The sequence below is a fragment of the Trachemys scripta genome, chromosome 13 (assembly GCF_013100865.1).
Source record: "Trachemys scripta elegans isolate TJP31775 chromosome 13, CAS_Tse_1.0, whole genome shotgun sequence".
Taxonomy (NCBI): Eukaryota; Metazoa; Chordata; order Testudines; family Emydidae; genus Trachemys; species Trachemys scripta.
In genome coordinates, this window is record NC_048310.1 from 34,196,204 (window position 1) to 34,211,133 (window position 14,930).

Below are 14,930 nucleotides of genomic sequence, written 5' to 3' on the forward strand. Positions count from 1 at the left end.
GATCAGGACTTCAGACCCGCACCTCCCGACGTCAGCCCCCCGGGGGGCCCCACGGCTGCGGACCCCCAAGGGACCGTGACCCCCGAGTTGAGAACCTCTGGTGTAGGTGTTAGGGCCTGGGCTGCAGCCCAGGCTCTGGGACCCGACCACCTCACAGAGTGATCCTAACCCAGGCCCTAACGTCTACACTGCAGTTAAACAGAGCTTAGCCCAAGTTCTGTGCGCCTGAGTCAGCTGGTGCAGGCCAGCTGTGAGTGTCTAACGGCAGTATAGACATACCGTTGGTCAAATAATAAAGCTTCAGATTTACATATTCACAGTATCCTACTGATACTTCAATTGATGTAATGTACATTTTTCTCAGTGATATCTTAAAGTATTTTAATACCAGGGTAGCAAGAAATACTACCTCATTAAAAAAAACAAGGAGTCCTTGTGGCACCTTAGAGACTAACAAATTTATTTGGGCATAAGCTTTCGTGGGCTAGAACCCACTTCATCAGATGTATGAATTAAAAAAAAATACATCTGATGAAGTGGGTTCTAGCCCACGAAAGCTTATGTCCAAATAAATTTGTTAGTCTCTAAGGTGCCACAAGGACTCCTCGTTTTTTTTGCTGATAGACTAACATGGCTGCCACTGAAACCTACCTCATTAATGATGTTTTTTGCCAATCCAAATCAAATACATTAATATTTTCAGCAGCAGACATATCTGAAACACACTGCAATATTTAATGCATGGGTAATCAAATAATATTGTCTCTGATTTATACACAAAGTCAACTGTCTGACGACTTTCCCCCCTTAATTTTAGCATGCTCTTTTCGGAAGATTTTCTGCTACAGTGGAACTGTTTATACCAATTCCTACAACACATTGCTTGTCCTTAGTTTTCTGGTTTCATGAGCATTTGTTTCCTTAACATCCAATTCAATGGGAGCCTCATCCCACAAACAGGCAACCTTCATCCGCTATGCTCCCCTAGATACTTAAAAGCCAGAATGTGACACGCTAAGATGAGGGAAAAACTGACCAGAGAGAGACACACACACACACACTCATCCATCATGAGGTCTGGGTTAAGGATGATTTAATAGCAGATTTCACTTCTGAAAGATTAGCTCTTAACCAGTTTCAGGCCTTCTTACCAGTAAAAGCTAATCTCGCTGCACTTACTAGTTAAAAGAAGAACAGAATTCTCCTGTGATACTACAGTAGCACTGAACCAGCATTATGCAGGACTGGAACTTAAACCCAACATACAAGAGCTTGGAGACTGTTTTGAACCTCAGATTTCAGTACTGTGTAAATTAAGTGCACACCCATTGGGCCAGTCCTCAGAAGTAGGACTGTTGTACTATATTTCTTCTTTCACATACTGCATGCTTCCATATTCTGTCCTTATTTGTTTTAAAGTATAAATGAGGATGCAATATTAAGCTCTTAGATAGTTACATAAAGTCTTGATCAGACCATTATAATATATCAGTTACCTCTGCCATACAAATACATGACTGCTATTGTCCCAATTGACAAATGGCAGAGGAGCATGCATTAGAAATGCCTTCACTATCACTCTATCCTGTCTCTCTCTCTCTTTTTTTCTTCTTCTGTGAGGGAACTGAGAGTAGTAATTTAAGCCAAAAAAATTCAAGTTTATTGGTGTAGCTGTGCACCAGATGTTATGGTTGTACACTGCTGGGGTAAATCCTGAATAGTAAGCTTCTTTTGAATTACTGTTGTTCCTAGAATGAAAGCTTTAGTGTTCAAATTTGAAGCTCTCCAGGCACCCAGTGTATATTATTCATGAAGGCAACTACTTCATAAATGTTTATCTTAGTAAATAAATATCAGCGATTCACTCAGATTTTAACTTTGTTGCATCCAACTTCACAAAGACCTTTAATTTAGAACTGTCCCTGACACCCATTGTAGCAGTGTGGCTGCCTTGACAATCTTCTAGAGAGACACAGGGCATTTGTTGAGCTATCCTGATGTCAGATGCTTGAATCCTGTATAAAGATGCAGGGTAATTACTGCCAAGTTAAAGTGGCAGGTACTTCTTGCTAACTCTAAGGCCTGGTCTACACTAGGCGTTTATGTCGAAGTTAGCGCCGTTACATCGAATTAACCCTGCACCCGTCCACACCGCGAAGGTATTTAGTTCGACATAGAGGTCTCTTTAATTCGACTTCTGTACTCCTCCCCGACGAGGGGAGTAGCGCTAAATTCGACATGGCCATGTCGAATTAGGCTAGGTGTGGATGGAAATCGATGCTAATAGCTCCAGGAGCTATCCCACAGTGCACCACTCTGTTGACGCTCTGGACAGCAGTAAGAGCTCGGATGTTCTGAACTGCCACACAGGAAAAGCCCCGGGAAAATTTGAATTTGAATTCCTTTTCCTGTCTGGCCAGTTTGAATCTCATTTCCTGTCTGGACATCGTGGCGAGCTCAGCAGCACTGGCAACGATGCAGAGCTCTCCAGCACTGATGGCAGTGCAATCTCAGAATAGAAAGAGGGCCCCAGCATGAACTGATCGGGAAGTCTTGGATCTCATCGCTGTGTGGGGCGATGAGTCCGTGCTTTCCGAGCTGCGATCCAAAAGACGGAATGCAAAGATCTATGAGAAGATCTCTAAAGACATGGCAGAGAGAGGATACAGCCGGGATGTAACGCAGTGCCGCGTGAAAATCAAGGAGCTGAGGCAAGGCTACCAGAAGACCAAAGAGGCAAACGGACGCTCCGGATCCCATCCCCAGACATCCCGTTTCTACGAGGCACTGCATTCCATCCTCGGTGCGGCCGCCACCACTACCCCACCACTGACTGTGGACTCTGAGGATGGGATAGTGTCCACGGCCGGATCCTCGGACATGTTAGCGGACGGGGAAGATGAGGAAGGAGATGAGGAGGACGAGGCAGTCGACAGCGCTCACAACGCTGATTTCCCCGACAGCCAGGATCTCTTCATCACCCTTACAGAGATCCCCTACCAACCCTCCCCAGCCGTTACCCCGGACACAGAATCTGGTGAAGGATCATCCAGTAAGTGTTGTAAACATCTAAACATTTATTTGTAACAGAACATGATTATTAACAATGTAAAAAATGGGTTTCTCATGATTAGTTTGATTAACTTAACGGTTCAGTCATGGGCAGTGCAACTATTTCAAAAAAATCTAGCAATGTCCGGTTTTGCATGATTGTCCTGCCCAAGCCGCTCTACTGTTTAGTCCCTGCTACTGCAGCTACAGTAAGATGCGGTCTATATGTCCGGGGATGGAGCAGAAATCCTCCTGGGACATCTCAAGGAAGCTCTCCTGCAGGTAATTTGAAATCCGCTGCATTAGGTTCTTGGGGAGAGCGGCCTTATTGGGTCCTCCGTAGTAGGACACGTTGCCGCGCCACGAGACTAGCAAGTACTCCGGAATCATTGCTTGGCACAGCATGGCGGCATACGGCCCTGGTCTTTGAAGGCTTTCCCGGAGCATTCTCTGTCTGTCGCTCTCAGAGATCCTCATGAGGGTGATGTCACTCATGATGACCTGCTTTGAATGAGGTAGGGGAATGTTAGTGTTGGGACTGCTTTACCGTTCCTTTACAGAACTGTAACCGCTGGTTTGCAGCCACGCGGTGGAGGCGGGAGAGGGTCAGCCGAAAGGGATCGTTCCCGGGGACAGCCGCGAGGGTGTGGGACAGGAGCAGACTTCCTGCTTGCCGGATTGCTGGCAGCAGGGACCGACATTGATTTCAATGTGAAATGAGGCCATTGCTAATATTAAAGTTTTAAGCTGCCACGAATCTACGGCTTACCATGTCTGCGTGCAAGAGCAATTCCGTTGTCCTGACAGGGTTCTCAAAAGTGCTCTGCAAAACCCCAGACACTGAATGCGAAGGCCGAGAATTCGACCTTGTGCTGAGTGCGCATGTGATAGGTGCTGTGCATGGTCCTGTTCACAGAGAAAGACTATGTTCTTTGTTCACAACTACATTTATCTTTCTGAGGAATTCACTCCCTTTTTCCCATTCCCACAGCCCCATCTGCGACTGTCTCACAACCTAGCCTGTCATCACACTCCCAGAGGCTAGGGAGGATTAGGCATAAGAAGAAGAGGACACGGGAGGACATGTTCTCAGAGCTTATAGCCTGCTCCCGAGCCCAGGCAGCACAGCAGACCCAGTGGCGGGAGAACTTGTCCCAAATGCACCAAGCCAACATGGATCGGGAGGAGAGGTGGCGTCAGGAAGACCAGCAGGCGACTCAAACCCTGCTTGGACTACTGAGGGAGCAAACGGACACGCTCCGGCGCCTTGTGGATGTTCTGCAGGAACGGAGGCAGGAGGACAGAGCCCCGCTGCAGTCCATCTCTAACCGCCCTCCCCCGCCACCAAGTCCCATACTCCCTTCACCCAAAGTGCACAGAAGGAGAGGCGGCAGAGTCCCTGCTAACTCTCACTCCACCCCTGCAGAGAGCTCGAGCAGCAGAAGGCTCTCATTCCCCAAAGTTTGACAAGTTCTTTCCTTCCCGCCTGACACAAGCCCCCGTCCAAGTTTCACTTCCCAGTCCCATGTGTAGTTGATAATAAAAAATATGTTTCTGTTAACTACTGTTTCCATCATGTTCTTTTGGAGGAGGGGGGGAAAGGGGGTTGGTAATTGGACAGGACAGTCAACTTTGGCAGGGTACATAGTCAGGGGCAGGCACAGCAGCAGGGCACATACATAGTGCAGTGATGCAGTGACTACTTACCCTGGTTAGTCTGGGAGGTTCTTTTCATGTTATGTGGTGGGGGGTGGGTTGCTCTGTGACTTTGTGGCAGGGGAGGGCAGTTAGAGATCTTAAGCGGCGGTCCTTAGGCAGGATCACAGAGCCACACAGCAGGGGATCTGTAACCGTCCCCCCCCTGCCACAAAGTCACATAGACCCCCCATACACACAGTCCCTATCAGGAGGGGTGACAGGCTCCATTGAAAGAACCATCCCACCGCAGCGGAGCCTGTCAGTCCTTGAGTTTAGAAGCTGCATTCGCGCGACTACACTACAGCCGCTCCGCACCACAGTCTGCGTCCCAGTTTTAAAAAATTCCCGCGAAAACAGTATTAAAGAAAACGGTGTGCTTTAACAAAGTAGAACTATTTTTATTTTGAAACGTGTGTTGGAAGTGGGGTGAAGGCTTCTCTGTACACAAAATTAGAAAGTCACAGGTTACCCTGCTCACTCAGGAACTTTGCTTTCAAAGCCTCCCGGATGCACAGCGCTTCCCGCTGGTCTCTTCTAATCGCCCGGCTGTCTGGCTGTGAGTAATCAGCAGCCAGGCTAATTTCCTCAACCTCCCACCCCGCCATAAAGGTCTCCCCCTTGCTCTCACAGAGATTGTGGAGCACACAGCAAGCTGCTATAACAATGGGGATATTGGTTTCGCTGAGATCACAGCGAGTCAGCAAGCTTCTCCATCTCCCCTTGAGACGGCCAAAAGCACACTCCACCACCATTCTGCACTTGCTCAGCCGGTAGTTGAAGAGTTCTTTTTCAGTGTCCAGGGCACCTGTATAGGGCTTCATGAGCCAGGGCATTAGCGGGTAGGCTGGGTCCCCGAGGATGACTATAGGCATCTCCACATCCCCAACAGTTATTTTGTGGTCCGGGAAGTAAATACCTTGCTGCAGCCGTCTAAACAGACCAGAGTTCCTGAAAACACGAGCGTCATGAACCTTGCCCGGCCATCCGACATTGATGTTGGTAAAACGTCCCCTGTGGTCCACCAGTGCTTGCAGCACCATTGAAAAGTAGCCCTTTCTGTTAATGTACTGGCTGGCCTGGTGGTCCGGTGCCAGGATAGGGATGTGAGTTCCATCTATGGCCCCACCGCAGTTTGGGAATCCCATCGCTGCGAAGCCATCTATGATCGCCTCCAAGTTTCCCAGGGTCACTACCTTTGGCAGCAGTACATCAACGATTGCCTTGGCTACTTGCATCACAACAACCCCCACGGTAGATTTGCCCACCCCAAACTGGCTCGCGACTGACCGGTAGCAGTCAGGCGTTGCAAGCTTCCAGAGGGCTATGGCCACTCGCTTCTGGACAGTCAGGGCTGCTCGCATCCGGGTGTCATTGCGCTTCAGGGCAGGGGACAGCAACTCACAAAGTTCAAGGAAAGTTCCCTTCCGCATGCGGAAGTTTCGCAGCCACTGTGATTCATCCCAGACCTGCAGCACTATGCGGTCCCACCACTCAGTGCTTGTTTCCCGTGCCCAGAATCGCCGTTCCACGGCATCAACATGACCCATTGCCACCGTGATGTCCTCGGCGCTGGGTCCCCTGCTTTCTGAGAGGTCTGTGCTACTCTCAGACTTCAGGCCATCACCGCGTTGACGTAGCCTCCTCGCCTGACTTTTCTGCATCTGCCTCAGGGCAACCTGTATGATAAGCTGCGAGGCGTTGAGAGCGGCCACAACTGCAGCGATGGTTGCAGCGGGCTCCATGCTCACAGTGCTGTGGCGTCCGCGCTGTCAATGACTTGACAAGTGCGCGAAATGATTTCCCGCCGGCGCTTTCAGGGAGGGAGGGAGGGCGGGAGTGATGGACGGATGACGACAGTTACCCAAAAGCACCCTGGCCCATTTTTTTTTTACCCAGAAGGCATTTGCGGCTCCACCCAGAATTCCAATGGGCGGCGGGGACTCCGGGAACTGTGGGATAGCTGCCCTCAGTGCACCGCTTCCAATGTTGACGCTTTCCCCGTTAGTGTGGACTCACAAAGTCAAATTACTGTCCTTAGTGTGGACACACACGTTCGACTTTGCAATATCGATTCCAAATATTCGATTTAAGTAAAATCGAACTACTCTCGTAGTGTAGACAAGGCCTAAGTAAAGTATAAGAGGGAATGATGTGTCTCTTTGGTGTGGGAAGCAGGGGCAGGGACCATAGATATGCAGGGCAAGTCAGCATACCAAGGTGGGAACTCCATCTCCTCCCACCTCTGTGTGCGTGTGTGTATTTTATGCAGAGAGCTGGGTAGGAACTCCATCTGTTCCCACCTATGTTCATGCTAAGGCATGGAAATGCACAGTTAGGGCATGCAAGCAACCATAACTCTGTCATGTAGTGACACAACGAGTGGGGAAACAAAAAAAGAATCGAGTGTGTCTTTAAAACTAAATTTCCTCTAATCTGGGACTACAAAAACTAGAATGTCTTAATCACTTGGTTATTGCAGGGCATCACTACAGAAAAGGTTGTTTGGATGCCCTAACTGCATTTCTATAGCTTAACATGTTTGGATTTCTTTTAAGTTTAACCTTAATGCTGAATTTCCAGGGGTAAAATGCTTGGTTTGGGAATAACAAACTTTCTTATAATGTACTTTGCCCTAAAAGTCTGGTATATACTCTCAATTAAGCTCCATTATAACATTATTTTGGCCTGGGAACAGAGAAGAGGTTACACTCTAGCATTCTTCTTGGTGCTAGTGATCCAAGAGGAAATTAGCAAAGCAACATTTCTGTGGCAACTGCCATACAGATCTGTGATGTTAGAACACATTTTGGAAGCTGTCCTGTGAGTGGCTGTTGAAATGGGACAGAACAAGAATATAATCTGTGATCTTTAAAAATTATGTAGAATTCTGTGCGTGGGGAGGAGTTGTGGTATACATAATTATTGGTTCTGATACTTATTCAGAATGAAAAATAAACTTCTTTAGTTACCCCTGTTGACAGAATAACCTCAGACTCTTGGAGTAGTCACTCAGGAGCTACAAAAGGTCACTAAATTTGCATCATTACTTTAATGAATGATGATGGTTGAATGTTAACAGCTCAGAATAGCTGATGCAGTCATTGTAATAGTTTTATTGTAGTCTAACAGATGTTAAAAGTCTTTAGGTCAATTTACTGATATTCCTGTTAATGCAGCATGTTCCTTTCGGTATACTCTCCAGCAAGGTTTTAAATGGATCAAGCAATCAAGTTTGGGATGATAATTACCCTGTTGACAGTCACGTTAGTCATTTTTCTTGGGAAGTCTATTCCACAGTTTAACAGACCACGCTGTTAGACCAGGTCACCCTAGCAGAATAGACTTCACTGTTAGACATGTTAGATATACAATCCAACATTTCACATGTTAAACACACCAAGGAAGAAAAAGAACACTTCATCCTTAGGTCCTATACACACTGCAAAAATAACCAAGGTTAAACAGTTGTGGCCCAACCATTTTTCCTACCACCAGGCCAGATACCTAGGCTAAAATAAGTTTCTTTAACTTTATAACATGCCTTTTTCCACTCACATAGGCTATAAAACCCACAGCGTTCTAAATACAGTTGGCAACCACTATGTTAACCATAGTTATTTCTGTATCATTGAAAGGGCCTTATAAAGATGTGATCTCTATTGAGATAGCTTGGAGGGTTATCCAATTAACTTTAACACTTAGACAAAAAGATTAAATCCAATTTATTAAAAATAACCTTTCTATTCAAACCAATAATTAAACATCTCCTTGTGTTTCATGTAAGAATTATAGGCTATTTTGTGTTGCACGAAAATTTTGTGGCAAACCATAAAGACACAGCCTTTTCTTACACGCTGATATATGCCATCCTTGCTGTGGAAGTTTCCTTCTATTTTAAAACACACCCTGATCAAAATGTATTTGGACTTTGAAATGAGAGAACAGTAGTTTGGATAATGTCTTCTAAAGATAACCTCTCCCCACGCCATACAACTGTGGCTATGGTCAGTAGAGTCATTTGAGCTATAGTCCCATTGGTCTAAAAGGGAGGGGCTAGCAGGTATTCTCCATCATCAGTCTTCAGCTCTGAACTCTCACCCTTCATCAGACAGTTCTGATTTGTTAACTTTCAGGGCACGTTACCTTTTCTGAAGACCACTAGGGTAAGATGGAATATGAGGATATGGTAAGTTAGTTAACAGGCAATTGTGATTAATGGATTCACCAAAGGAACACAATTTATTGTTATTTGTATGGTCATGTCATGACTATGTGTTAAGTTTTCTTTGGCAAAACTATGTTTCAGCTGGGGCCCATGGGGTAGTATAGGCACAAGAAAAATCAAATCAAGCAAATAAATACTAGGGAAAATTCTCAGTTCTCCTAAAAAGAAAAGAGTCATAAATCAGGTACATTCTGGATTCTAAGTTGACAAGTATAAATCAGTTTGGGAGCATGTTGTCTTCAAGGCTTTACCTTACCTGTGTCATTCTAGTTATAGATCAGTTAACATACAGTAGCGTGAAAGTACTGTCAAGCAGGTTATTAAAATCTACAGAGACAAAAAAGCATCAGAGGCTAATATTTCATCCACTGCATCTACCATACGGACCTCAGTGTACAAGATATGTTCTAGTACACACCATTCTGAGGCCATTGCAGTACCTACGCACAACCATACACGCAAATATTAAATAGGAAGACGACAGATCACCAAGCCTGAGTATGAAGAGATGAGGAAAGTGCTACTCCTAAATACATTAGAGTCTTTCAGCCCCTTTCCTGATCACTTTGTGCTTTACAGTTTCAGGCCCCGATTTTTCAACCTTGCATTATAAGATGGAACATAAAATTCTGGGATCAGATTTTCCAAAGACCACCCCTTCCTATTTAGGCTAAAGAGGAAGTGGCTAAGTCTCCTCCACCCTCAAAAAAAAAAAATATTGAGCACCCAGCAAGCTCTCCTTCTGATAAATTTTTAAAATGTATTAATTGCCTAAATAGGACCTGAGTTCTTTTGAAAATCTTTTGAAAACTAATACAGTGTTGCTAGTATAATTGTTGGAGGAGAAGAGAATTTTTTAAAAGCAGGCCCATCTCTACCCCTCATGAATTACAAAGTTGAAGAGTGGTATTTTCACTGATCTATTTATAAACATGTCCTTCCCTTCCTCCCTGAATTTATTTTATCTGCTGTAGAAGATAGAATGTGAAAAGTCTTAGTGCTGTGGAATATGGTTTGTGTACCTATGAAAGTAAGGTGGCTTTGTTTTCTGGGTATTAAAAAACTGCCCGCAACATCTGTACAACACACTATGGGCTCCCATGAACACTGTTTTTTACATCCTTCCTGAGCCAATCTTGGCACACAGGGCAGAAACCCTTCTCTTCCATTCCCCTTTGTCATTTGCTCTGCTTGTATTTGCTCTACAGTGTTGATATTGACTATTCTTCCCTCCCTGCAGGGTTCTTCTTAAGGTTTCCCTTGGGCATTCACTTCCTCACACCAGTTGTTTTCCACTCAATAGCTTCCTGTGTGAGTCTGTGTGTTGATAGCTGGAGTACACGTCCCAAATACATCCAGCACTTCCTTCTGAGTCAGGTAGAAATGAGATGCTGGTTGCTGATTTCTCGGATTTCTTCATTGGTGATGAAGTTTTTCCAACCAATGCCTGGAATCTTTCATAGGCACTTATGTTTGAGGGCATCTAGTTTTCTAATGTTTTAGAACATTAGAAATCCAGCTCTCACAGCCATATATTAGCACCAAGATTATGTATGAATTGAAAATTCTCAGTTTTGTTCTGTTGCTGTGTATCAGTTATTTCCATACATTGTTAAATTTAGTAAATGCTGTGGATGCTTTTCCGATCCTTGATGTCACTTCCTTCTTGAGGTCTCAGTTGGCTACTATGGTGCTGCCCAATTAGATGAACTGTTCTGCTTTCTAATTTGATGTTACTGCTTGATGTCTGGGTTTCAAGGATGTTTGTTTTTATCACAAACTAATTTGAGCCCCACCTGGCCTACTATTTTTGCCAAGTTGTCTGTTTTTATTTATCAGAGGGGTTGCCGTGTTAGTCTAAATCCACAAAAACAACGAGGGGTCCAGTGGCATCTTAAAGACTAACAGATTTATTTGGGCATAAGCTTTGGTGGGTAAAATACCCACTTCTTCAGATGCATTTTTTACCCATGGAAGCTTATACCCAAATAAATCTGTTAGTCTTTAAGGTGCCACTGAACTCCTTGTTGTTTTTGTTTTATTTGCAACTTTTCAGGGGTGTCACTCAGTAGTGCAATATCATCAGCACTCTTGGTGTTCTAGGTATTTGCCATCTCCCCATGCTTTACCAGTGTTTGTCTTCATTATCCAGTCTATGGCAATGCCACACAACGATAGAACCCTGCGCAGATACAAAAATGTGTATCCACATCCAATCCGCGATCCGCAAAAACTGTCTGCGGCTATCTGCAGATATTCGCAGATTTGCAGGGCTCTAAAGAGCTCCGCATCCGAGCTGCTATCCGCAAAAATGGTCCATGGATATATGCACGGATATAAAGCGGATACCTGTAAATTTGCAGGGCTCTAACAGTAGAGATGAAATGCAGCCCTTTTTCACACCAGTGTCCACACTGAACCACTCTGTTGCTTAGTTGTTCACCTTTACAGAGCACTTTGCATTAATGTACACAATCATGTTGTTGACTTTAGCTGGGATTCTGTAGGACTAAAGAATATTCCACAATGTATATCTATGCAGGCTATCAAATGCCTTTTGAAAATCAATGCATTGATGAAGAGTGGAGCTTGCCATTCTACACATTCTTCTATGATGGTACTTGTGTGAATATCTGGTCTACACGGAATCTCTTGGTTCTGAACCCAGTTTGTTCTTCTTTAAAATTTGCATCCACTGCCTCTTTCATCCTATGCAGTATCACACAGCAGAAGTCTTTCCTTACAAGAGAATAATGCAACTCCTCTCCAGTTATTACAGTCAGTAAGACCACCCTTGGAGGGTATTCTGGCAATGATTCCACAGTTACACTGGTCAGGATGGATCTTTCTCAAACTTCATTGAACAGCTCTGTTAATTTAATTATGCAGGTGGTATCAAGTACTTTTAGCATTTCTGCTGTAATCTGATCATTTCCTGCCGCTTTATTTTACTGCTTTTTGATTACAGCCTGTACTTCTGATATCTCTAATGTACCAATGTTAATGTCAAGTGAATCAGATTCACGTTTCATCAAAATCTGATGCTGAGGTGGGTTTCTGTATATTGAAGACTTCTTTGAAATGCTCTGCCCATCGGTTTTCTGGTTCTACCGCAGTTGTAAGCATTTTTCATTTTTGCTTTTTATTGGCCCATGTCCTGTTTTGAAATTTCCACAGGGGTTTTTAATCGCTTGGTAAATGGCTCTGTGATTTCCCATCACAGCAGCAGCTTCAGCATCAGCTGCTAGGTCTTCAACATAATCTCTTTTTATCTTTCCTTGCTTTTCACTGCTTTATCTGCCTTCTTATACCACTCCTTTTTCTTTCCCAATAGTTAATTTATCTTAGCATTCAGAAGTTTTCTTTGCAGTACTTTTCTTTCCTGAATGAAATGCCATGTCTGTTGGCTTATCCGATTCTTGCTCTGTCTAGGTTGACATCCAGCTGCAACTGCTGTAGCTTGAATTACATTGACTCTGAGCACTGACTGTTTTTCTTCAGGGCCAGTCTATGTCTCACCTTCTTCTACTTCTGACAGTGCCTCAAATCAACCTTAGTTCAAGTTGGAATTTCTCACAGTACTCTTTTTGCTTTCAGTTTTATACTGATTGATTTTCTTTCACACTTTGTTTAAAGTTGATCTTTCTCAATTTTAATTTCAGTTTACTAATGCAAAGTTGCTGCTAAGATTTGCTGCTCGATATACCCTTATGTCTTCGGACAGATGATCTGAGTCTCAAGCTAATGCAGATGTGGTCGATCTGATTTTTTGTTTTGCCATCCGATGAATTCTATGTTTCATTGTGCATGTCTCTGTGATGGAACAGGGTATTTGCAAGAACTAGGCTGGACACCAAGCATAACTGCTCGACATTTTAGTTGATATTTCCAGTGCTTCCCCATTGCTCTTTCCACTCCTTGGTTGTCACATCTTACTAAGCATTAAAGACACCCATCAGGAGTAAATCATGTTTAAGGTATTCTGTCAATCACACTTTGGAAGCAACTGTAAATCTCATCTTTATCCTCATCGCTATGTTCCTCTGTCAGCACTGTATGATTGACATCTTTAAGAATGTGGTTTGGAGACTGGCAGTATGATGCATTGGTTAATATGTTTCCAGTTGAATGATTTTTCTGTAGCATCTGTCATAGTGAGAACTACTTCATTTGAGTGTGTTTGTTGCAGGAGTGTGCACAAAGGGGGGCAAGCAGGGGCATCCCCCCAATAATCAGTGGGGAGAGAGAGCTCCTCTGCCTCCAGGGCCATGGCTGGGGGTAGGGGCACAGAACATGCCCCTCCAAAAGTGGTCAAATTTAAATTCCTGCGTACCCTCCTGGTTTGTTGTCACTATGGCCTGAGTAAAAGAGATGTTTCTGCTCTTGCTGTAAGTGCTTCTTATCTGCACCTATCAATCTACTCTCATTGAAGCCCAGGATTTCAAGGCTATAGTTATCCATCTCCCTTATGAGCTGAGAGATATTCTCATGTTCCAATAACCAACTCATTACTTGTTATATAATGGACAGGTTACTTGTTATTTATTATTGCTTTTTCCGTGACCTAAGGTGAGTCAAACTGGAAGTACATTGTTGCTATGTGTGACTGGGAAAGTGAAACAGGTAGTTCCAGGACTTCTCTAAGTGCTGTCTACTGAATATTATTATTCAATTTAAGTAAAAAAGTTCCAGGTTGTCTTGTTGAATGTCATAAGGATTTGCTGAACAGTATTTCTATGGCAACTGTAAAGAAGTGAATTCAGTTTTGGAAAGCTTTGTAAACCATATTTTCTGCAACATGACACAAACCAAGATTTCAAGTTCTGGGAGTTGAGGGTGCTTAGCAGTAGAATCCAAGGATCAGGCATGAAGAGTACAATACAAGAGGCTAATAAAACCTTGGCAGGATACTGTGGGTGTTGGGGAGATTGACTAGGAATACCGGCATAATAAGGAACTGTAAATCAGAGGTAAAGCACTTAAGACTACAATGAGGAGACACACAGAGTGAATTATCTCTCTCTCAATAAAATACTGTCATTGAACTCTTTAATTTAGAACAGCATGTCACAACAGATCAGTAAGACAGCAGATATTATGTGAGTAAGTCATTCTCTGAAAGGTCATAATTTCATGGACCAGTAGTAGTGGAACCAAACAAAAAAGTCCAGTCAAAACTTCCAGGGAAATTTTTTTTACAGAAAGTCATAGTTTGCCACCAGCTAATTACAAAATGAGATTAACACATAATAGGTATTTAAGATTTTCATTTTGCATTGGGAAAAATATCTCCATTACCTTCTTGAAAGAGCTAAAAGGAAAAAAACAACCCCCAAAACCAGGGAAGAGAGAGGCAGGGAAATGTCCTCAACAAAAGAGACTTGCCCACCAGTTCTATAGGTGCATACAGCACATCCTGGCCTTCTGCAAACTCCCAGTCAATACATTCAAAAAGCACAAATGAATTAAACCTACTAACACAAACAGAATTTGCTTATACCAGGTTTAACAACATGCCATGAACCAGGGCAATTTGTAATCTACATCCATAGTGCATCCAGTCATGACCCACATGGATATAAAAAGAAAATGTAACGTTACTTTCTAATTCCCCACCCCCATTTCTTGCACAACATTTAAGATATTAATTTGACTGGTTTGCTTGGAATTCTCCTTGGACACACTTAATCTTTTCCTTTGCTTTAATTATATGTATTAACAAAAATGAAAGAAGGAGGCAAGATTACAGCTAAGGAAAGGGATTCAGGAGAGGGTTACATTTAATAAAACCCTAGCTAGATCACAGCAACACTAGACTCTATGTGAATAGATTTTGCATTTACTGTGTGGGATGCCTCAGTCTAAGTAATATAGAAAAATTAGCGTTCAAAAAGGCATAAATGAAACACACAGGCAGAGGTTTCCACTTGTATGGAAAACTATTGTACTCTGGGAG